Genomic DNA, 24,741 nt, shown 5'->3' with positions numbered 1-24,741 from the left:
TCTCAGTGGTTGCCTCGGTGATTGATGGCTCTTCTCCCTCGCAGGGTGACAGCAAACTTCTTCAGAGAGGGAGTCTCCCACGCACGGCTTTTCTTTATCAAGAGCTGAGACAACAGAAACAGACTTCCAACTGACATGAATTACTTCTTGAGCGTTTATGACTGTCTTTAAAAGCTGAGAGCAGGTGAAAAAGTCTTTGGAAATGAGGAAATGACTGCTGACAGTAAACAGAGCTGACGCTCAGCTGCAGACAAGCGCTCCTCTTTAGTATAGTGCTGAGTACCCCCGCTTTTTGCGCGGGAGACTGGGGGTACGTTTCTGTAACAGGGCGCTGGTTTAATTTTTTAACAACCTGACTTCACTTAAAAAAGTATGTACTGTGTACTACGTTTCGGACTAGATAGTGCGGTAGAATATGGAGATCATCTCCAGCTTTGAGCTCAACTGCAACAAGAAGTCATGCTAAATGTAGTATAGTGAGTAAACATCGCCAGACAACAGAACGAGAGAGTAGAAGGCAGGAATATATGGTGTAAGGGCGTGATCTGTGTAGTTAATAAAATAGTTAAAATAATATAAAAACGTCTCTTTATTAAGATACACAACATTTATGGCGACGAGAGATGGGTGCTTGACGGACTCAAAGCGAGCAGAACACTGCAGATTTTAGTTCCCTTGCTGGTAGAAACGAACTTCTGAATTTTCGGACTTTTCGTTTAGCTTGCGCCATGGAAGATATGGCAGCCACGCCGAGAAGGTTTGCTTATGCCCAGCTTTTTCCACCGCTTCTACTGAACCTCGGAGCCCCGGATTTGTATACGGAATACAAGATATGGATGGAGTCGTACATATTTTTTTTAAATAGCCAGTGGATCTACAGAAGCTCAGGATGCCGTGAGACGTGCTACATTACTGCACTGTATCGGGGCTCCCGTGCAGCGGATTTTCGCCAACCTCCCTGGAGAAAAAGACTGTAGCTGCTTTAGACGCTTCCTTTACACCGCGGAGAAACGGCATAAATTTAGGCAGAGAACTTAGTCTCAGGACGAATCTGTTGATGCTTTTGTGACTGCACTAAGAGAACTGGCTAAATCTTGTGACTTTGGAGTATTGGAAACTGACATGTTAAGAGATCAACTTGTGGAAAAATGTGCACATAAGAGACTATAAATTGCTGCAGGAGGAAGGGCTGACTTTAGAAAGAGCTCTTACAGTCGCTAGAATTCATGAAGCAGCTCAAGCAGAATCAAGAATGCTTTCTGACCACAGTGACAAAGTGACACTGAACGGGGCGCTCGCTCAAACTTTACAAACAAAACCCGAGCAGCAGGACGCAGTCATGCTAGAGAAATAGAAGAACAGGGGACGGCTGACATTACATGTTACAGGTGCGGACTAACAATGCACAAAGCAGATGAATGCGGAGCGTGAACAGCAAAATGTCTACACTGCAAGAAAACAGGACATTGTGCACATGTCTGCAGAACATCACGTCCGAGTTTAAGGACAAGTATCCCTTTTATTGTTGTTGCTGCCTCCAGTTTACATTTGGCGATGTAAACCTGATTCAGAAAAAAATAATTTGAACAACCTTATTCCCATGCTTATTCGAAGGCGCGGTGGCCAAGAGGTAAGGCGTCGGTCTCGTAAACCGAAGAGCGTGGGTTCAAGCCCCACCCGTGCCTGTTTCATTTGTCACCGCTTTCCTTCAGTTTCAAAGTCTTAAAAAAACTCGCAATGTAGGGATCTCAATAGTAAGAGAACATAACTGTCGCCAGTGATTAGTATTCTTGCATATCCTGCCTTGTTTTTTAGTCGACAAAGCTTATCTCTCTTCGCACCCATCTTCCGAATGATCGTCTCAGCATTGGGAAGGAACGTGCGCTTGGTACAGCCCCCGACTCCATGGTCTGATCACAAACAGATCGGGTGAGCTGTCAGTCCAGGTTGGAAGTAACGTTCGAAAGCACTAAAAATCTGACTTAGGAACGAGAAGACCATGCTTTTTTATACGAGTAAACGATAAAATAATATACTGCCTGCAAGACTATGTCAAGTTCAAGTTCAAGTTTATTGTCATTATACTCATACACAGGTATATGGTATAACGAAATGCTATTTTGCTAGCTCTCGGACATAAGTAGTACAAAGAAAAAAACACTTAAAACAATTTTATAACAAAAGAAAGACAGAGACAACAGCCGATGTGCAAAAAACAACAACAGGTAGTGTGCAAAACAACAAAAAGGTAACAGGTTATGTGCAAAAACACGCATCAAAAGAATGAAATAAAGGGATAGAAATGATGGGGAGTGAGTTTTTGACATGTATGGTAGAGGTAGATTTTCAATGTGTGTTTGGGTTTTTGGTAAGAAAGAAGGCACTGTGAAGTTCAGGTCATAGCTGAGAGGTGAGGAGAGAGTGAGAGAGGCTGGGAGTTTAATAGTTTGATAGTGCGGGGGTAAAAACTGTTTCTGAGTCTTGTAGTCCGGACCCGAATGCTCCGGTACCGTTTTCCATGTCATACTAAACGCCACAAATTGTGTTAGTCCAGTCGTATAAATCGTCCTAAAATTACGGAAAATCGGATGCGACTGGTGCAGTCAGCACCTATTTCTTCAGGATAGTCAAGCGGTTTAAAACAGCAAATTCACAACTTCGTGTCTTTTAAGCTTTGTGTTTCACTCTCCAAATAGAGGCATGGGTTCAAATCCCACTCCCGACAATCAGGCATTTTACCCTGTCTTTTTTACCTGCCTTTACACTGTTTCAGTCTTGTTGTGCTCGCTGACAATCACAGTACGAGGAAAACGGAGAAACTGCTTAGCAAAAACATAACGGACAGAAAAAAAGCTTCGTAAACACGTGAATGTGATTAGCAACAGTAAGGTATGCATTCAAATGTTTAAGGCTGATTTATAACAGCAGCAGAAGAAAGGTGCAGCCTTTGTGAGAATTTTTATACTGCTTGGACTTCTTTCAAGCCTATGAAGTGACCCCCGTTTTATTTTCATTTTCAAACTTCAGAACCGAATAACAAAAAGGTTTCATGTGTGACAGCATTCTGTTGCAAATACCGTTTCCACGATGTATTCAGCGACGGGAATGAAATATTTTAGTGCTGGCTCAAATGCGAGGAATTTCAGAAAAACCTGGAAAAGCAACGCTTGCAGTAAACGACAAATTTAAAGCGTGTAGTCAGCATGAACAGAACAACGCAATGCTCTGTAAAAATGATCTGAAGCCAAAATTACTCTTTTATCTCGGGCAATTCATTCATTCCGATAAGATGTTTCCGCAGAATAAATGAAATGCCAAACTCCAAACATGTTGTTGACATTATTGTTACTCCTGCTGCTGTAGTTTTAAGCTTTAATCAATGTGGGGGACTGAACCCACAGTTCTGAGATTAAGAGATTTTTGCTCTATGGACTGCGTCTATATAACTCTTGTGCTACAGCAGTAATGTTTCTGGGTGTGGATGAACATGACATTATAGACTGACAGCAGGAACACGTGGCCCACAGGCAGTGACAGTATCGCTATATTTGGCTGCAGTATATTGTGTTGAGAGCAGCAATAACTTTCCTGCAGAGATGGGAGTGCCTTTAATACAGCTCTTTCAATCGGACAGAGTAACAGGAACTGACCTAAAGTTTCGGCTGTGGATCCATCTCCACATAGGGGAAGGAGACAGTAAAATAGCGATGAAGAAACAGAAAGATTTGTGCTCGCTGCAAAGTAGCAAAGAGGTGGTCAGACACATAAAATAGCTTGGTGATAAGTTGCAGCGACAGTTTTATGTTATTTAGTACATGGATTTCTCTTCATGTTCCTTAAGATGTGTAATTTGTATGTTGGTTGTATGAGAACATGTTCTTCCTGTCAATTGACAGTGGAGAGCTAGCTGGTGCACATCTCCAAGAAGACTCTCTTTAAGGCGATTACAAGTTTCTCGAACAAATCTGTGTCATATTTTTAAAATATTTTAGCTAATGAGCAACGAGAGTATAAATGAATTCTCCCACCCTCCATTCGAAGATAAAACTCCATGTGCGAGTCTAAGTTTCCTTGAAGCTACTGATGTTCGTCATTATTGGACATTCCCGGTGATATTGACTAAGGAGCTCAATTTTTACTTGTTGTAGTTCAACATGTGCAAAACATTCGTATCCCCTGCAAATATCGGCAAGGTCAGTGATATTCTCAACAATTTGTGCCATTGCAATTCGTGCAATTCGTGCCACACTTTTTCGAAATGTATTCTAACACGCCAGGATCAGAGGGTCATATTTAAAAAACTGGTGCATTAAAATTTCTTGTACTTCAGGATGTTGATAGTCTGTTACATTGTAATTCAAACGTTGGTGTCAGAACTGTGAGACATTTTCATAATCGGAGGGAAGGCTGTAGCAATAAGCAGAAAGTGCAATCACCTTTTCCCAGTGTTGTCCGTGTTGTGTTGTGGTGAGTTTTTAAAATTGGTTTGCGACTTTCTGAAATATATTCCATACAAAAATATAATTTGGACAGTCGCTATTTGGATATTCCCTTTCAGTGAAGATGTCTACAGTATTCCAGCCGGATTAGTACTGATCGAAGAGAGCCATCTACAGGCGAAAAGCGACATAACATCACAGCAGCAGCATTTAAGGTGGAACGAAAAACACGCATAAGAAGCTGGTGAATAAGAAGCTACTGTAACTTCAGCCTCGTAGCAGACCCTGGGAGGCACGCTCAAAATAATCATCTTTCCCAGTACTTCAGAGTCATATATAGATCGCTTTACTGCAATTTTATTTGATTGATGGGAGATGTGAAGCCATCGAGCCTGTACTGCGCTTTCACATTGAAATTGAAGCCATTTCTCATGCTTTCTCTCAGTGTCGGACTGCAATTGCGTGTAAAGGAGGCGACTTGAAATTGAAACGTGTAATCACCTTACAGAGGGTCTTCACGACGGGGTGCGTCAGCTAGTTCTCCATTATTGTCAGTTTACTGGACTTCTGAAGAAACCTATCTACAACAAAGATACAAACTGCACAGTTTAAGGCACATGAAGAGAAATCTGTTTGCTGATTGACTCAAAAAATGTCGATACAAATAATCTGCAAGGCTGATTTACTTATCCGACCACCTCCCTCCGTCCCCCTTTGCTGTTAGCACAATTCTTTCAGTTTCTTTCCTTGTATTTTCCTTGCTATTTTAGTGTTCCCCATGAATAGATGGATCCACAACCGAAACCGTTTTCACCCTATGTTTCTCCACACCTTGCACAGCTCCAGTGGTGCAATTGGTCAGCATGCGGTACTTATACAACAGTGCACAGCGGAGTTATACCGTGTCTGTAGCTACTGAAACCAACTGTCAAGTTTAGATACTATCAGGTATCTGATGGAGATAAATTAACATCAAATGAAGAAGTAAAGGTTTACTTCGAGTCACAATCAAATAAGGCTCCACAGCTGAAACATTGTGTTTCCTTCTCTTTTCAGCATGGAATAAACCTTGACTTTTTCCTTTGAAGCCCATGCATGCTGACCCAGCTCCCTACTTAAATTACCATCAGCTGTGTACCTCCAGCTGACCTGTACACAAATATATGAGAGAGGTCTACTGAGACGAGAGGAGCACTGAAGACTTGAAAAAGCTCTCGCATTAGACTCTGTGTTTTTGTTGTTCCCCATATTTGTTTTTAATGTTCTTTTTCTTTTAAAGTTGTTGCGTTTGGTTGTTTTTTTATAGTTGCTAGATTACTACAGGGATTTACCTAGGTTCCCGGGAGACTTCTCGTTTTGTGTTTGTTGTTTTTTCAGGTTACAACTATTTTTTTTTCTGTTGATAGGATCCCACGCATTACTGTGGGACTAGTTAACTTTAGTTCATACATTGTACCTGAAATTACCACATAAACTACTACTCTGTTTTCCTTTTATTTTAAAAAAAAAGGCAAAACTAATGTTTGTTTCTCCTTGCTGCTGATTGGTAGCTACAACGGGTCAGTTGCAACAAACTGGCTGCTGAAATTTGTCAGCAGCTCTGTAGCAAACCTGTTCTCAATTGCAACAAACCTAAAATAACAGCTGCTGCCCATTAGACATTACTAAAGTAGGAGACTAAGCAGAACAATAGATTACATTGGAACTGTCCTGAATGTAGTGGAAATAATATCGTCATTAAGTAATGAACAATTGCTTTCCAGACACTACAATTATTCACAAGGAATTTTATCAATACATATTTTATTAATAAAAGTGTAATATCTTAATAATGAAGTTTAATGTTATCTGTATTAGTAGCTGTATTACAGGTAATGCATGCACAGACTTTATTATACTATTGTAAGAAAACCGGCACAGGGACGCCAAAATGTAATGTAGTGGCTCTCTGAAGGCACCAGTTCTGTAGGGTTTGGGCATTTACTGAGACAATTATTAATTGTAGCAGTAAATCACAAAGTTGATTCTTTTGATGGCTTTAGAGTCCAACCATGCGACATAACTCAACCAACGCACACACACAGGTACTAATACACGAGGATACATTTATTAATACATAGAATATGCATGTAAAACTAACAGATCTTATCGAGAGGGTTATCAGAATACAAAAGGTTTATATTCAGTCAGTTACAAAGAGTTACATATATCAAGAGGACATACGTTCAGTATATCATTCATTAAGATCGTTTCGTAAATGAACTTGGTTATAACTTCTACATTAGATACTCAAAACAAGTACATAAATCAACTGGTTGGGATAACAATTAAATTCTCAAGCTCTAATGCATTGAAGTTGAATACTCATCCAATTTCTGGGGATTCAGATCTCCTGCGGGCACAAAGAAACAGTTGCAGGCTGTTGCTGTCCAATCCGCGCTCTCTGGCTCCGTGCCAGGCTGTGCTGTGCGGCTTGCGACGGTGCGCTGCTGATGCTCACTGACTGGCTAGTTAGTGTTGGCTTTAACTAGCACAGTTTGTGCACAGGAGAAAAGATGACTGTGGGTCCCAGCAAGTCAGGAAGAGGACAGGTTCGTTCCTGATGAAGAGCTAGTTCTGAATAGTGATTCAGCTGTCCACAGTTCCGACCTGTTCACGAGGCCTGCTGCTGGTTACTCTCTGGCAACCTCCACTCTAGACTCTTAGAACAAAGGAAAGTTCTGGCACTCAGAAACACTGGCCGTTCCGTGGTTGTCCGGGCTGAGTCTCAGGATGGTCAGGAGGCGCGCTGCGAGAATGTCCTGCCCTTGGGAGCTTTCTGCTCCTGGGCCGTCCTGCCCTGGAATTCTCCTTTGAATTCCCTTTAGGAAAGTCCACAGAATATCTGAATCTTACTGAATCTCCCTGAATCTCCCAGGCTCTCTGTGTTGCTTGTTTTTACCTGGAGGAACTTCAGCTCATTGATTGGCTGAAAGTTCCATGGGCATCAGAGTCCCACGTGGGTTACTCGGCCCTACCAGTCCCTGATTGGTTGATCAAGGTGAGATATGAGTCACTTAGTCCTGACACTTAGTAATGCAGTCCAGACGTCCAACTGGCACTCCCTAGACAGATAGGCGCCAATGGATGACCATTGATCATGATAGCCAGGCTTAGCTAAGTGCATCCCCCTTTGGGAGCTGTCCTTATCAAAAGAAAACATCTTGCATGAATGGTTTCTCTGTGGCTGCACCACAGAGATGAACAGAGAAATGGGGCCTCATTTGGGAAGGCTCAGAACACTTAATTCTGCCTTATTATTAAGCCTCGCCGCTACACTGTTAAAGACATTTCGGGAAGCACTTTTTTTGGGACACTGATTTTTCTCCTTTGGGGAGCTAAAGAAGACTATAGGGTGTGGCACAGTGGTAGTGTAGTTGATTCTAGCTCAGAAAGTTGCGTGTTCAAATTAGGTTGGGGTCAGCTAAGAGTTTTTCACCATCTGCTGGTGCTGAACCTAGAATTCTCACCATGTAGTTGAGTTCTTCTCAATATCTCAGCATCTCCAAAACATCATGTCCAACTTTAGAGACAGCTACATCAGACAATGAAAGTTTGAGACCACTCTATTATTACAGGTTCTAGCAAACCTGAAAGCTAAGGCGTTTCAGGTCACTTTTTTAATTAAAAAAGTGTCTGAAGCCTCTAAATAAAATTAGGCTTTTTTAATTGTGTATGACATTCACTCCCATGGGCTCTGAAAGGGGAAATATACTGTTGGGATCCTCGCAAGTGAGGTGTCTCTTCTTGTGGTGAAGCACAGTCATACGTGACTTGTCCGGAATGACCCAAGACAGACTATCCAGAAGCGACGGCACCACTCCAAGTAGAATGAGAGAGAAACACAACACAGGGAGTCAAGAGGCTCCCACAATTCACCTTTCCTCACATTACTGATTTCTTCACTAACATTTTGACCGTTTTACAATCACAATGCCTGTTTCACATTAAATAAGTTTTTAAACCATCAATATTTAAGAAAAAAAATAGTACATTTTTTTTTCCAATTATTAAAAAAAACATTAAATGCCTTGATTGCATAAAGTTTCACAGACAGAAGCAGCACGCTAGCACAACCAACATTAAAATGGAGGGCACACTACGATTTGCATTGACTCAAAAGTGATCGGCAGACGTCATTCCCTGCATAACGCAAAAGGCGGCAAACCGCATTTGGTTTGAGTGGACGCAAGAAAGTTTTTGTTTTCTGTCTTGATGTCAAGCTGACAAAGTATCTTTAAACACTTTGCTTAGTTTCTCGAGAGACTGCCAAAAAGCAGCTCCCTCCCTTTCGTTTGAAGTCAGTTGGAAGGGGTCTCAACAGAAGCCCCTAACAAGGTGAGATTCAAACCCAAGCCCCTGAAGGGCCTGGAGCCTTAATCCAGCGCTTTCCACTGTTCAACCACAGTTACCACTGTACTGTGTCTCTTTGTCACATTACTTGCTCAGAGAAAGCCAGATGGCTTTCGCTCTTCTGGTCCGACTTAGTAGCATTACGACTGTGTAACGAACTGCACCTGCTTTTTTTGAGATGCTGCCATTCTCGTAGTGAGATCTCGACCTCTGGATATAGTTCTTCTATGAAACAGGCTTCACACGTCTGCGTACAGCGCCCTTGATGTCATTTTATTTTTACAGCAGCCACATCCGGAAAGTTGTGTCTTTTACGTTTTATTTGAACAACAAAACTACATACAATACAAACAAGAGCACATATAACGTATCAAGAAAATCGTCAGTGGCACATGCTATAATACAATTACACTTTATGAAAAACGTTTACACGATGTAAATAAAGATAAGGTCCGCACAGCTCGTTCTTACATTTCGAAAGAGTCCGTAAATACCCCTTTACGTCTATTTTGAACTGTTCAAACGTAGGACTCTTCCCAGACCATTTCACTTTATACCACATTCCTAAACGAGGATGCATCTCCTGTTTTAGAACTATTTTGGGCAGTATGGCTTATACAACACACCCACAGTATTCTAATGGTGGACTGCAGATCTGTGCTATAGTTCAGTCGAATTCGAAGGATCCAGCAATCGTACTGGATTGGACTGGGATTCTGAAATGTCTCTTGCAAAAGTATTCGGGTTTGCTTGAACCTTTGATAAAAAAAGTGATCTAATCTGAAACTACCCAGTTTACAATCTCTGAGGTAGTTGTCACTAAACTCGGAAGTGATGTGGCACACATGTGCCGTGTGCCTTTACTTTTGTAAAAAACTGGTATCTGGAAAAGTTTCTTAATATTTCTTTTGATTAGCATGCAAGAAAATGTGATCATTACCTATGGAGCCTGCCTTTTAGAAGTTCTCCCTCTAAACACCTTGTGCAGCCTCCCGACAGACTAACAAAAAGCGCCTTTTCACCAACTCAATTTATAATACGCCCCTCAAAACTCACAACCGAATAACAATCCATCCGTATATTTGATTTCCAAGATCCATTCAAGGCAACTTGGCTCTTCGCAAGCAAATCATTTCAGGGAAGAAACTCAGTTTAGTCAACTACTGGTGCATTCAGCACACCACTTGCTCTTGCTTGTCAGGGTGGCCGAGTAGTCTAAGGCGCCAGATTAAAGGACGTGTGTCTTTCCAGCTGGCTTGGGTGTTCTGGTCTCCAAATGGAGGTGTGGGTTCAAATCCCACTCCTGACAGCTTCTGCTTTTACCTCTCTTGAATTGTTCCAGTGCTACAGTGAATGACTGAAATATAAAAGCAGCAGAAGAAAGCAAGCAATTCAGTGCAATTTGTGAGTATTCTGCACTGTTAAAATGCACAGGTTTTCATACTTTTTGGAATTCGTTGCTCAAGAAGTGACTCCTGTTTCATTTTCTATTCACCAACTGGATTTGCATTCCGCCCCTCACACCTCACAACAGAATAACAAACGGCTTCATGTGCAGCATTCCCCTGTAGATTCGGTTTGTACTATGAATTAGGCGACCCCGAATGAAATATTTTAGTGTTGGCTCAAATGTGAGGAATTTCATGAACCCTCAAAAAGGAACGCTTGCAGAAAATGCCAGCAATTCAAAGTGTGTAGGCAGCATGAACAGACCAATTCTGCAATTTCTTTTATCGCGGGCGGTGCTTTCTGAGTCGATGGCTCTGCATTAGAAATGAGAAGTGCTGAACTCTAAACACGTTCTTGCCATTACTTCTACTCCTGCTGCTACTCCTTTGTCCTTGAAAAAAGAAAAGACAGGCATGTTTTGATTCTCAAAATGATCTTCTGGATCCACAAGAAACATGTAAATTTGATTGATTCCGCAGTATTTTGGATGTACTGTACTTATAACTTCCATCGAAGAGAGATTTCATCAGTTGCATGAAATTGAAACTTTCGACTTTTTGTCTGGTATTGAAAATATGTTTAAAAAAAACCATAAACAATTTTCTAACAAACAACTCATGAATTATTGCCAGGATCTATTTTTAGCGTTCGGTGGTGATAACACTGCTTATATTGATTGAGTAGAAATCTGTGATGTATTGACAGCTTTATCTGAAGCGAGAAGTCCTAGAACGCCATCTATGAAGTTTTAGGATTCATACCAAGAAATGCCTTTTGTTTCCCACCCCAACTGCTGCTTTTGCATTACACATTATGTGAACGTTACCAGTTTTGGTAGCTTCTGGGCATGATTAAACTGAAACTGAAACTTATTACAAAATTCTTAAATCAGGACTAATTTTAATATCAAATGAAATTACTATAGAAGAAAAGGTTTAACTGAAATATGATATGCAAGCCTGAAAAATAGAACAATTCAATTTATACAGATGCAGCCATTCAAAGTACCAGGTACAGACACGTACCGGAGGTAATTGGCTACGGCGTCGCGCATTTTGGCGGAATATGACGCAAGATGACGCGGGGTACCGCGGTACGTGATTGGTTGACCGACAGGGGCACTCTTGGTCTGTTGGTCTGTCGTAGAAAAATTTATTGTAAACGTCTTTACTGTGCCCGTTGTAGTATTGAATATTCATATGGAATTTTACCACTGAAGGGAAATCTTAATAGCTGAGCATAAAAAGAATAGGAGCATACTGTAAGGCGTGTGAAGGCCATAAACAATATTAATTTTGGAACATAAACATACAGTATATGGCTGGTCTCGGTACTTTAAAGAAAACATACACGAAACATGGTTTCATTATGACCAGAATCGGTCTTGAGATATTTTTAACTTGATTTACAGTATTTGAGAGGTATGTCTTGACACTGATACTACGTAAATACTGCTCACGTATATGTTTCTAGGTTTATATTATGCATTTCATACGGTCAAATTACTTTTGAGCATCTGATAAGAAGCGCGAAACGGTATGCCCAGGGTGTTTTAGTTTCGTTTTGTGCGGGGACTCTGCTTTAACTATATCGCCGTGGATTGATTAGAGATATCAAAACCATACAAGTCATTTTCTAAACGTTGTAGTTCGTCTTGTAAAAATGTTACGAGTACATCACCTGTGAACAATTGCACAGGTTCTGTTTCCATATTGCGGATTTTGGTTACGTAATATTATTTTCTAATTTCACGTTGTGAATATATGATTTGGGCAAACAGAGCCGCAAAGAAGTACATTATGGGTTGTTGTTTTTTTTTTTTGCAGTTTTATCTAGAACAAGCGATGCTTAAACCTTTGTCTGATTCTTGTGAAACTATCCACACGAGAGTTACCTAGGAGTTGACTTCAGTGATGTCACTGATAGGATGTTTCTAAAAATCCATCCACTGTAAAACGTCTTCTCCAGTTGTCCTGCATATGTATTTGCTAATGAAGCTGTGTGTTCTGAGCCTGGTTCTCTACATTTCTGTATGAACCAGCTTAGAGGGCTAAAGACAGCCTGTGTTTAAATTGAGTGTAAGGTAATTTATGCTTCTAAAGTCATGGTCAGCATTTATTATTGTACTGTGCTGTAAACTTGTTCTGTGCCTAATTACATTATTTTATAGCTTTATCAAATCTGTACATTGTCTGTCGATAATTTTTCTGTAGTGCTTTTTCAGCCCTCAGCATGTGACTGTGCTGGTGGTGCTGTGGGTTAGTTTCCTGATTCCCATGTAACTATGACTTTATTTTTTAACAAATATTTCTTTGAAAAAATGAAATGTTTCCCTTGGTCAGAGATTAAATAAAACCTCACTCGCACCAAACAAATTTATATTTCTAAATATCACAACATGATCGAATTTAAGTATTTTTAATAACAATGAATAGTCACCTATGCGTTACAAAATAAACATTTATATTGATTTGAATCGCGTTTTGATTTAAGTCGTAAACGCGTGTTTAAATATATGTGTTTAAAGGCGATATACTGTATAAAAGCGCTGATTCTTATGGAATGTGTTCCGCCGGGGATTCAAAAAATTTATTTTTTTTAATCGCGTATCTTAGGAAAATCTCAGTATTACTTTGTTCATGCACAAACAGTGGCATGTTACATTTTTAATTTGGGTGTCTCCTCTTGCCAGAAAGCTCTAAATTGCATTTTGAGTGCGGGTTTTTGACTTTTTCTAAATTGCAACCCATAAATAAACTGCGACACTTTAAACTGCGACACTTATCATTCAACCAGAGCTCGAAATACCACAAGGACCCTCAAGAGCACAGCAAAGACTGTATTAAAAGACTGTATCACACCTAAAGAAGACTATTTTAAATTTCTTGGCGCAGTTCATTGTGCAATTAACCCTTGTATGTGCTGTCCGCGCTCAAAATGCAATTTAAAAAAAGTCAAAAACCGCGCTCAAAATGCAATTTAGAGCTTTCTGGGAAGAGGAGACACCCAAATTAATAATGTAACATGCCACTGTTTGTGCATGAACAGGGTTATACTGCTATTCCCTTTGATACCCGATTAAAAAAAAATAAAAAATGTTTTGAATCCCCGGCGGAACCAGGCATCCATATGAATCAAGTAACAGGTTTATTCAATGCTGAAAAAAAGAAGAAAGAACACATTCCATAAGAATTGACTGAGCTCCGCTCTGTACCACGCAATGATCCCCCCAGAGTCTCAGTCCCGGGTTATTTGGGTTTTTAGACAGAGGGTAAAAAACTCTCTCTCTGGCTTGACCTCCCCCTCCCTGTGTATTGTCTGTTTTTTTGTTAACAAGGCTCGCCAGCTAATATGAATCGAAACCTGTCTTTCTAGCTTTTAAAGTCGTGCGAAGTGTAAGCCACAATTCAAATAGAGAAAAAAGAGCTGACTGGCAAGATTTAAGATGTGGCTGTCAATGTTGGATTAAAAAAAAACACATTGCCAGACGTTTGTTGCATTGCTTGAAAAATAACTTTATTTCGAGAGACTGGATAAGTATTTCAAGTGTTTTTTTTAACTTCCTGAAAAACAACTAATAATTTAACAATATGTGCAAACGTTTTATGATAAGTCACTGTTGTGAATGTCTGTGGACATGTGCTGGCTGGACAGTAGGCTCTACTGTACACAGAGAGGGGCGGGAGGAGTGGACAAGCCGGTACATACTCTTAGAGTTTGATTAATAGGGAATATAATACAAACGTTGTTTGGTGTTAATGTGTTGTTAAGTGTGAATTTGTACCTGTTTCCCTGAGGTCTGGCTTTTTTTCTGGAAAACCATAACTCTGGTCTTGTCCAGATTGACTGTCGGCGCCCAGGTCTGACAGTGCTGCTCCAGCAGCGCCAGGTTCTGGCGCAGCCTCTGTTCTGTGGGCGACAGCGGGACCAGGTCGTCTGCAAAGAGCAGGAACTCGATTTCCATAATTAATGCAGATCAGTAAATCAAGGGACAAAACAATTATTGCGCCCGGCTCCTCAATGGGCTTTGACGTGCTAATGCGTTGGTTTAACAGTCCGGGTGTGGCAAGCCTCTAATGTCTCCAGACTTCGGCAAGAGGCACCCACCTTTCATTGGAAGCCAATGAACATTCTAGCCGTACATGTGAATATAGCATAAATACACAAAGGGATTGGGTGAGCTCCCATCACAAAAAAAACTGCGAACCTGCACTACAGCGACCACAGTACAGTATGGAGACCAAGACCTTTTACGGGAAGAGACGGGGTGCTTCTGCCGCCCCAGCTTCCAAAGAGCGAAGGGTAAGCAAATACAGCAGACTTCATCTGAAATACGTTATTACAGCGTATATTACAAGGTATTATTGCCGTTTTGAATTTTAAATTCAATTATAATTATTTCTTTGTAGCCTGTTCTTCAAGAAAACACCGCACGGGCGAAACGATCTACCACCAGGACAGTAAAAAAGAAAGCGGTAAGACGGAAAAAAAGAAAAGTTTATTTTGACTTCTGTTCCGCGACTGATGAATACTACTGTGTGACTTTATTTCTTACATGAATTATGTTATTTTGCCACAGGCCGTGGGTCTCTGCTCTCGGCCACTGGCCAGGGTGTCAACCTGTAGAAGCACCACCTGTGTGGAGACATTTCGGCAGCAGCGGGAGCAGTACGACGCATTACTGGGGAGGACTGGGAGGCTAGAGACACTCCTGAAAATGCAGAGGAAGGAGACAGTATGTTCCAGCAGTCAAACAGTTGAGCAGCTGTCTCTCGAAAAGTGCCTCTCCCCGCTGCGCAGGTTGCAATGCCTGGCGGAAGCTCTGCCCCCCGCAGAGCACACACCACCTCAGGACACTCCATCCCGGCCTCTCCGTTCACCACCGCATGGGAATTGGTTGATGCTGTCCCCGTCGTCTATCTCCCCCCAGGAAGCACAGCAGAAGTCACAGACGCCAGTGGGAAAAATAATTCTCCCAGATGTCCAACTGCTACCCATCACTCAGGAGATGGAGGGAGGGTTGTACTTGCAGTGCATCGGCATAGACGGGAAAACAAGAGCCGACCGCTACGCCACCCTCATGTTTCGAAATCTTGTGACTTTTGAAATTTACTGGGGGTGGACCACGTCTGTAAATTTTGATGGGTCCAGAGGCAAAAGTGCCTTGCCTTGCAATCTCCGGGAAACCATTAGTAGCATGGTGAATCGGAGATTCTCAACCCTTACTTTGTGCGACTGGAAAATAATTCGTGATCGGATCAACGAAATGCTTCGTAGAAGGAGGTGCTCTTTTCCTCTCGTCTAACAGTCTGTCCACAAACACAACATTCCTGTTAGACAAGAGGAATGTAAAAAAACAATTACTTTTGTCAATGGAAACCTGTGTGTGTGTGTCTCTCTCTGCTGGATGTCCCTCTCACTCTCTGCTGAATGAATAAAAGCATTTTTATTAAAAACGCGTTTGCGTTTGTCTGGTATTTACTTTTGTCCCTTTTAACTGTTTTTCCCATCTACGTTTTTGCTTTGAGATGCCACTTTTAAAGGTGATATGTAAAATAATGTTTTTTATTATTGTTATAGAGAAACATGATCAGATTTTCCCTGGTTCAGAAAAAAAAGATCTAAAGTGCTACATCTAACTTTCTTAATTCAATGTATTTAAAGCAGTGAACTACTGTAGATGTAACATAACACTCAGAAATACAATCGAGAATAGTTTTGTGGTGTTTGTTTAGATGAAATGTTCCTAAAACGTATAACGTAACAAAATTAAAGACGATTAAAATCTGTAATCTTTCCACTTGTACTGTATGTCATCGGAAAGTTTCTGCTTTGTGTAAGGATGGTATCAAAAAGTAATCTTAAGTGGTGAGAAAGCTGTGCTCAATGTATTTAAGGGACTTAAAAGTAAAAGGAGATGCTTCATATTGCTTGACTAATTTTAAAAACTAAGTTATAAATGCAGACGCTCCCTCGGTGCCACGCCGGGTGTAAAGATCAAAATATACATTCGTCCCGGGCAGAGGCCGAAGAGCCCGGCTGGGGTGCGTGGGGAAGAGCAGGACAGGAGTGAAAGTGGTCAGGGCGGGGTTAAGGAAGGCGTACAGTCTGGGCAGGTATAGATTACACTTTTCTAAAACGTATTTGAAAAATAAAAACGATTACAATTTAATCCTTCCACGTTTGATCCCAAAATCCCAAGAAAAATAAATCTAAACGGGTAGAAAGCTATGCTGAAAGTTTATTAAGATACTTAGAAGACAAAGATACTGTATCAATTTATGTTGCATTAGTCTGATTATGATAAAAAAAACACATAATAAAAAATGAGTTTGCTATTTATATCAAAACACGATTTAAATCAATATAAATGTTTATATTGTAACGCATACTGTCCAGCCTCCATTTCTCTATAAAAATTTACTCTATTACACACACACACACAATAGAAGCAGGAAGCAGAAGCAGGGACCGTTATCAGAAGGGAAGAAGGTTACTATTCATCATTATCAAAAATGACTTGGAATCGATCATGTTGTGATATTTTGAAATATAAAAGTCAATTGATTGTCCATAATATTGCTATTCTATTTTTTTGAAGAAATGTTTGTTAAAAGAAAAGTCCAGCACCAGCTGGATTTGAACACACAGCCCGTGAGTTGGTAATCGAGCACGTAGACCAGCGGGCTACAAGGGAATTCACATGAAGAGAGAGGCGAAACAGCCCTACGCAGCCCTGTCGCAGTACACGAATATAATCATATCGTTATTAATTTCTTTAGATACGCGATTCCATATTATATTCCCTTTTAATTAAATTCTAAAAGTATGCTTGTTGACTCCGGTATCACGTTAGTTAAAGACTTCGATGCTTAAAATGTTTAGGGAGAAATGGAATACTGGTGTGTATGTTTTCTTTAAAGTACTGAGACCAGCCATATACTGTATGTTTAAGTTCCAAAATGAATATCGTTTATGGCCTTCACACGCTTTGCAGTATGCTCCTATTCTTTTTATGCTCAGGCACTAAGATTTCCCTTCAGTGGTAAAATTCCATATAAATATTCAATACTTAAACGGGCACAGTTAAGACATTAAATATACATATACATACTGTATACAGTACAGTTTGCATACGGTGATATGTTTATGCTCCTAAATCAATCTCTTTTATGAGCATGTGAAAGGCATGGTGAATCGATTCTCATAAATTACTGTACTTTGCATGATTGGAAACAAATGCGTGATTGCGAAATGCTGTGGTGTTACTTTTACAAAGACGGTCAATGAAAAAATGAATGTGGACCAGGGCAATACTTTTGAGTTTACACTTACAGCTTGTCCAAGGTCATTCATTATTAATACTATTAGTAATATCTTCGTTAAAGACTTTGATGGCGACAGCTCAAACACGAGAGGTTGAGCTTTATTAGCTCCACCTTGCGGAAATTCCGGATACTATTATTTTGCTTGCCGTATTATAGGAGAATTTACGGTAACTAGCGGTATTTACCGGTAACTCGCGGTAGACTGCATACAGCGCACCGGAAAATAATGCGGTATCGCCCTCGCATTTTGAATGGCTGCATCTGTATGTGTAGCAATCTCTCTCTCTCCTTCTCTTCCTGGTGATCTGAAGGGCAGGACTTTGTCCTCTTAGTGGCTCTTGATAAAATATTTACTGGGTTCAGTTAATGATTAGGATGGTTTTGACCATCATGGCCTCAGAGATGTTCTTGATTTTGCCTGTAACAGATGAGGAAAGGAATTCTAGTTCGCACAAGCAACAGGAACATTATTAAAGTGTAGCTCGGGGTGAGGAGTGTCAGACTGTACTTAGACCTTGATCTAGCAGTGGTTTAGCACTGTGAAATATTTTGCAGGGCCTTTTCCATTCAGAGAAACAGACTGTTTTCTCTCAGCTAGTATCCTCCCTGAGTGCTGCTGTGAACGATGTGTTAAGGGACTTTTGGGAGTCAGGGCTCTGATGGGACTGAGCTGTTTCTATTTTTAATTTTTCTGTGTGTAGGGCAGTATGCTGCACTGGGTTAAAACAACTGCATCATGTCATGTTGTTGATATAGTATGTCTCCAGCTATAGATAAAGACTTGAGACATGCCATTCCCGGTACTGAGCAGTCAGGCTCTGTCCTCACTGGTATTTACAGAACACTGCATGGTCAGTTTCTGGGAATGAGATAATCTTGTCTATATGGCCAGGTTAACACCCCACTGGTTGACTGGATAAGGCCAAAGTAAACAGCTGTTATTGAAATACTGTATATTACTACAGGGCCTGTATCTATCGCCATTTAAAAAAACTTCAGCATCATAGTTTCTGAAGCTGGTTTAAAAAGCAGGTAAGTTTCCACACCACTGGGTGGACTTATATGACAGTTTACTACATTCAATATTACAGTACTACAGTAAAATGTACAGTCTATTCTATACAGGGATCTGTACGAACACCATCCCTGGCCATTAGACTGACCACAGCAACAGCCGGTTCCGACCCGGCCTTCGTGGTTTTAACTTCGTGTTTTGATGGATCTCCTGGTTTTGGACTTTCTCGTGTGTTTTGGATACTCTAAGGATTACTCTTTGGGATTGTTCGCCTCGGCCACACCTCCCCCGTGCACCAGCGCACCTTGGACACGCCCCCTTGTCTTCAGCCCCGTATTCCTGCATGACGTTTCCCCAGTGTTTCCCCACTCCGTCGGACTGTGTCGTCCGCATAGGGTCCGGAAAGAACTGTTTGTTACATAGGAGTCAGGACTCTGACGGGAGTTAGCTGATTGCAATTGTAATTTAAGTATTTTTCTGTGTAAAGAAATGTACGCTACACAGGGTTAAAAAAATTACATCATGTCAGACAGGAGGTATGCTAGAGGTAACAGAAGAGACGAGACTGGCTGTTGGTGATACAGTATGTCTCCAGGTACAGATAAAGATTTGAGACACACCTTTCCCTGTATAGAGCAGTCAGACATTGCCCTCATTGGTGGTTATAGAGCACTGTGTGGTTGGTTTCTGAGAATAAGATAATCTTGTCTGTATGGACAGGATAAAGTCAAAGTAAACTGACATATTTTGTGTACTGCACATTTCTACGGGGCCTATCTCTATAGACATTTCCACAGTATCTCCAAACTTCCTCCTCATCACTGGGCAAGGGCGCTACACTAGTTTAACCCATCAATCCCAATCCAACAATATTTAGACAGGTTTATGAGCTGCACCTCAGACCCTTTAATATAACCAGATTATGTGAGTTGTCTCAATTGCAGGTGTTTTATGGAAACAATTCAATTAACATACAAAGTAGTCTAAAACCTGTTCTGATTAACTGTTTAGTGCTTATATTTCAAAGTTTTATATTAGAAAAATGTAGTAGTCTCTATAGGAAGTTTTCTTTCTTTGGGATTTCCGCGAATAGTTTATCAGTATGAAAAGTTGAAAGTGAAAGGAAGGATAGTTACTTACTCCCTGTTCTAGTCATGATAAAACTCGAAAGTGAAAGGAAATGTGTGTTTATAAAACTCCAGCGCGGTAATCCCCTTCACCACCTTACCGATTCGCACCACAGAGGAGGACCGGAGGATACAGGTGAGATGATCATTTGTTTTGATCAGTCACAATCTCAAACTCAGCACAGCCTTCGGACAAGGAGGTATCGTGTGGCGCAGATTGCTGGCATGTTAGATTTCTGCTTTAAATTAGTCTGAACTAATAATAGTTTTGAAACTAACAGAGAGAGCCCCCACTCTGGACCTGTTTCAAGTAATAGAAATGAGATTAGTTTGGAGTCTAGGCTTTTTTTGTTACTGACAGGAGATTTAAACGTAACTATCGAAAACTCCAGGATAAAGGGCGCCGGACAGGATAGAGCTGTACAGCTTGTAACTGTCGCTTCCTCCTGTTCAGATACAGCTGTAGGAACGGTTTTAAACAGACTCGCATTATACAGAACGCTGAGTTCACCGCATTTAACAATATGCAGCGATCGAATGGATTAACCCAAGTGTCTCCAACCTACGGTATCTTTATCCGGCCCGAGAACAGAGGAAAGCGTCACCACTACATGCTTACGCGCAAGTGTTAAATTAAATAACCTTTACCTCATGTTCACGTTTGTTGTGCTTGAGTTTTCTTGCATTGTTTTTTTACATCGAAATGTCAGCTAAGTGGAGAAACGTTGACGAAGAGTGCCGTATTTTTAATGAGAAAACTATTTCGTGATTGAAAGCAATATAAAGCGTTGTGCTTAATACGCAGAGAAACCGTCGCTGTTCTCAAGGAGTATAATATCCGAAGGCATTACGATACGAAGCACAGAAATACTCAGATGTGATTGGCAAAATGATTTCAGATAAAGTAGAAGCACTGAAGAAAAACTTAATTTATCAGCGTGAAATATTTAAAAAAGCGATCACAACAATCAGAATCCATTGTAAGGGCGAGTTTCAAAATAGCACGTCATAGCTAAGGCAGGGAAACCATTTACTGATGGGCAGCATATACAAAGAAAAAGTTGCTTTGCTCGAACAAATATACCTGTCATCTAATACAACTGCTCGTCGCACAGAAGACCCGGGAAAAAACGATTATTTTGCACTGTATTCATCATCTTTCATCAGCAGGCTTTGTGCGATAAAAAATTACAATTATCTGAAGTAATGGATAGTGACAGTGAATTTTATACGATAGTCCTCCCTTAATCATCGTCAGTTTAAAAACTTCCTATCTGAAATCGAAAGTGAATATCCGGACGTTCCGTACCACTGAGGGGTTCGCTGGATCAGCAAACCCAAGTGCTAGAGATTTAGTGAATTACGCACAGAATTCGATATTTTCATGACTCAAAGGACACGACCTATTCTATAATTTCAGATTTGTTTCAAATTTTATAATTTCAGATTTGTTTTCACTCGTAAAATCCTTCAGACAAAAATTCTTCAGACAATAATTCTTTTTGGACAAACAAGTGGCAGCAAACAATTTTGTTCAGTTCGCAACTTGTGAAAAGTACAGAAATGAATGTGCCGAACCTTTTCCGATCCCGTTCACTTTAAATGTGATTTCACATTTGAAGCAGAAATTTCAGGACCGTTTTCAAGATTTTAACAGTATCTCACAGAACATAAGATTGTTCAAGAACCCTTTTGCAAGTGAAGTTGAAGATCTTCAGCCTGAATTGCCGCTCGAAGTAATTGACTTTGCTGCGAATGACTTGTATAGGGATCTGTTTAAGGAAAATTATTTGTTAAACATAAATCACTGCCTGAAAGGTGTTTTAAGAACATTCCACGAGCAACTTTTCTAAAGTTTTCTGTCTTCTGCCTCCACATTTTGTGTGAACAAACATTTACAAAGATGAAACAGACATTCTGTCACTTAAGCAATTCCAAATATCGCATTAAATTTGCACACATGTATGTGAATATTTCTTCTAGTTTTATTTGTTCATTTGAATATTACAATATAAGGGGTTTCATTTAATTTATTATAAGTGTAAATTGTGTTGTTTTTTACGTATTCCTCCATCATAAAATACCTACCCTCCCTGTGTCTGGCCATCTGGCCTTTCTTCCGAAGAAAATGTGGCCCTCGAGGAAATTAAAATCTGATTAGGACTGAAAATCTTTTTTTCCAGTCAATCTTTTTTTCCAGTTAAACAGATTCAAGAAATGTTCTAATTTCATTTTCAAATACTTTGAAACAATACAAAATCCATAGAAGTGTCTCCTCCCACATTTACGTTAGAGAAATGGGTATCTGTTTGCTTTAAATTAGACATTTTATCATTTCTGATTTCTCCTCTTATCGGAGAAGCTACAGATATAAAAATATTTAACCTAACTGACTAACACAAATGCATTTTTTTGTGGTTAAAAGCAACATATAATATAGCTGATTTATTGTGCACACCAGATCATCGTTGTAGAACTGAGCTGTGGTCAGGACCAGAGGGGAACCGCACAGAAATTGAATCGTACTGACCGATTCCAGCACAAAGGTAAGCGAAGGAAATCACTCCTAATACCAATTGCAGAGGACTTGGCAGCTGAAATTAGTCGCTATCTCTGCACTAAAATATATCCTCTGTTGCAACAAACACAAACAGCTGCTGCCGTCTAGAGGTTACTACACTAACCAAGTTAGTACAGTGCTAAGCAGATCGCAAGGGAAAGTTCTGAATGATGGAGAAACGCATTACTGAAATAATATCGTTAATATGAACTTAATTTAAACATTAGTGACTGTTAATATACTGTATTGAAATATAAAACTGAAATTGTATTCCAGTCTTGAAGCAAGTGTCATCATTTTGATCATTTGTGATAGATTTCTGGGAGACATACTGTGACGTAGATTAATATTCTATGGAGTGAAGTGAACTAAAATCTAGGCAAATACACCTTAGTAAATGGGACTCCTATAATGTTTTTGCTTTCTTCTAGTTCTGCTTCTAATAGTCCCAGTAATCCTATGTTTGCCTTCATAGTATTTCATATACATAAATGTAGCTGTCAAAATCTCAACATTGAATAGTTTGGAAGCGCAGATAGAATAGATTAGTAACGATGGCACAAGTGCCCAGAAATGCAAAGGTGTTTATTGTGAGGATGTGTCTTTCGACCTTTTCGGCTCATGATTACAAGACAGGCCACTGTGTCAAGATCATTCAATTTCAACGAACTTTCAGATTTAGCACGCTCTGCTTAAGCTCCGGAGTACTTAATGCGGTACTATCAGGAGATCATCTCCAGCTCTGAGTTCAGATGCAACGAAAACTGCTGGGGACCAAAAAAAGCTGGGGACCAAATGAACTTGTGTTTAGTACGGTGCTGAGGGTTCAGCATCGTTGTTGTTCAAATTAGCAAGAACTGCCGGTGCTCTGAATCAGAGCTTTTCAATTAGTCTGTTCAGTGCGTTAATATGTCAGCCATAATTATTCATTTATCTGTCTTGTGTTAATATATAACTGAATGTTCTTGGCAATTTAATGTTAATTTGAATTTAAGAACGGCATTTATATTGAAATAAACCAGAGAAGGTAACTGCTTATGAGATACTCAATTGCATTTAATCACAAACGAACAAACGATAATAGCAGGTGCGTGTTAAGCTTGAACATGTATTATAGCAGTTTTTATTTCCATTGATAAATTATACTGATTCATACAGAGATCCTTCAGACAAATAAAGCAAACACATTGCTATTTCGGTGTTATAATAGGCATAAGCTACTTTTGTGTCTGCAATAATTTTAACGTAAGTGTTATGCAACTTCAGGGGCTGCATTTGTTGTAATGTTTGTTGTACAACTCATCTACATTAAGAGTTTTTAATTAAAATAAAGGCGCGTAGTGCATTTTCCTTACAGCTGAGTGAAAACAAATGTTACACAAAGCATCATCTAATGTCCAACAGCGTTAGTCATTTTATTTTTTAAATAGAATTAACATCAATATGTGGATTTGATCTACAAAAACAAGTTACATTTACAGCTCTAAAAAGGAAAACTTAGAGCTCTGTAACAGATCTTTTCAGTTAATTGCTGTTCCTCTGATCTTGAAATTTTAAAACCACCTTTTCCTTGCCTTTCATGTGGTCTGTGTACTATTCCATTAACAGCACCGTCACTGCGGCATGTGCGGTCTTGCTCAACCTTGTTACCGACTGGATGGGCCTCCTGTTCGTCTCCAAATCTTTCCGCACATTTCAACACCATTATTGTTGGACCACAGCCACAGATATGAGAAAGGACACTGTTCCAAAGAATTGTCTTAGATTATCACTTTTAATAATATGTTTTTTTTTCTTTAACTTACCCATACCTTTGCCTATACAGTACAACTTATTCTTTGCATCCCCAATATCCCTGCTTTCCCTGAGAAACACAAGTGAAGAGTCAAATCCCAAAGAAAAATACAACAAATCTATTCAATTAACTCCCAGATGTAACAGAACACATGTAAGAATTACACTCCATTTCAATTTGTATTTCCTTGATTTCAGTTCTCTTCCCTCCCCTGGTTATCTGAAAAATTAACTATCACATACAAAAGGGTTAGTGTTAGGTTAAACATGCATTATCTGTAGTACAGCTACTGATAAAGATAGATATTAAACTTCATTATTAACAGATTACACTTTTATTAATAAATACTTGTATTGATAAATAATTGTTGTGTCTGGAAAGCCCCTCAAGTATTGTAGGTAAATTTTACAATAAATGTCAAGCTAAAGATGCTAAGTTCATCATTTAGTGAAGGTATCATTTCCACTATGTTCAGGAAAGTTCTAATGGGATCCCGTGCTTAGTCCGCTACTGAGTTGCTTAAAACCTGTGAAGAGGTGGTTTAAATTAATCTACTACTACAATAATATCTAGAGGGCAGCAGTTGTTACTTTGGGTTCATTGTAATTCAGGACAGGTTCAGAATGGAGCTGTGGA

At 39.9% G+C, this 24,741-nt stretch overlaps 1 protein-coding gene, 1 long non-coding RNA gene and 2 other non-coding genes across 7 annotated transcripts in view; 3 read left to right on the top strand and 1 right to left on the bottom strand.

Annotated features, from left to right (window-relative positions):
- The window catches only part of LOC138243434 (uncharacterized), a 421,149-nt gene that overhangs the window by 303,761 nt on the left and 92,647 nt on the right, over window positions 1-24,741 (bottom strand). The gene's annotated exons all lie outside the window — the stretch shown is intronic.
- On the top strand, window positions 1,614-1,685 carry trnat-cgu (transfer RNA threonine (anticodon CGU)). Its single transcript has one exon. It is a non-coding gene; the product is annotated as a tRNA-Thr (tRNA).
- Window positions 10,028-10,140, top strand: trnaf-aaa (transfer RNA phenylalanine (anticodon AAA)). The gene is made up of 2 exons: window positions 10,028-10,065; window positions 10,095-10,140. It is a non-coding gene; the product is annotated as a tRNA-Phe (tRNA).
- LOC138243112 (uncharacterized) overlaps window positions 19,761-24,741 on the top strand; it is a 39,444-nt gene continuing 34,463 nt past the window's right edge. For 2 of the 4 annotated variants that reach the window (XR_011191970.1, XR_011191969.1), the window contains exons 1-2: window positions 19,761-19,886; window positions 22,212-22,296. This is a non-coding gene — a long non-coding RNA (uncharacterized lncRNA). Of the gene's footprint in view, window positions 19,887-19,906; window positions 19,951-20,205; window positions 20,318-22,211; window positions 22,297-24,741 lie in introns of those variants that run through there. The other 2 variants (XR_011191972.1, XR_011191971.1) reach the window with 2 other exon arrangements.

Source organism: Lepisosteus oculatus, chromosome 14 (genome assembly GCF_040954835.1).
Source record: "Lepisosteus oculatus isolate fLepOcu1 chromosome 14, fLepOcu1.hap2, whole genome shotgun sequence".
Taxonomy (NCBI): Eukaryota; Metazoa; Chordata; class Actinopteri; order Semionotiformes; family Lepisosteidae; genus Lepisosteus; species Lepisosteus oculatus.
Note: the sequence above shows the minus strand (reverse complement) of the source record. Positions and strands in the feature narration are given on the sequence as shown.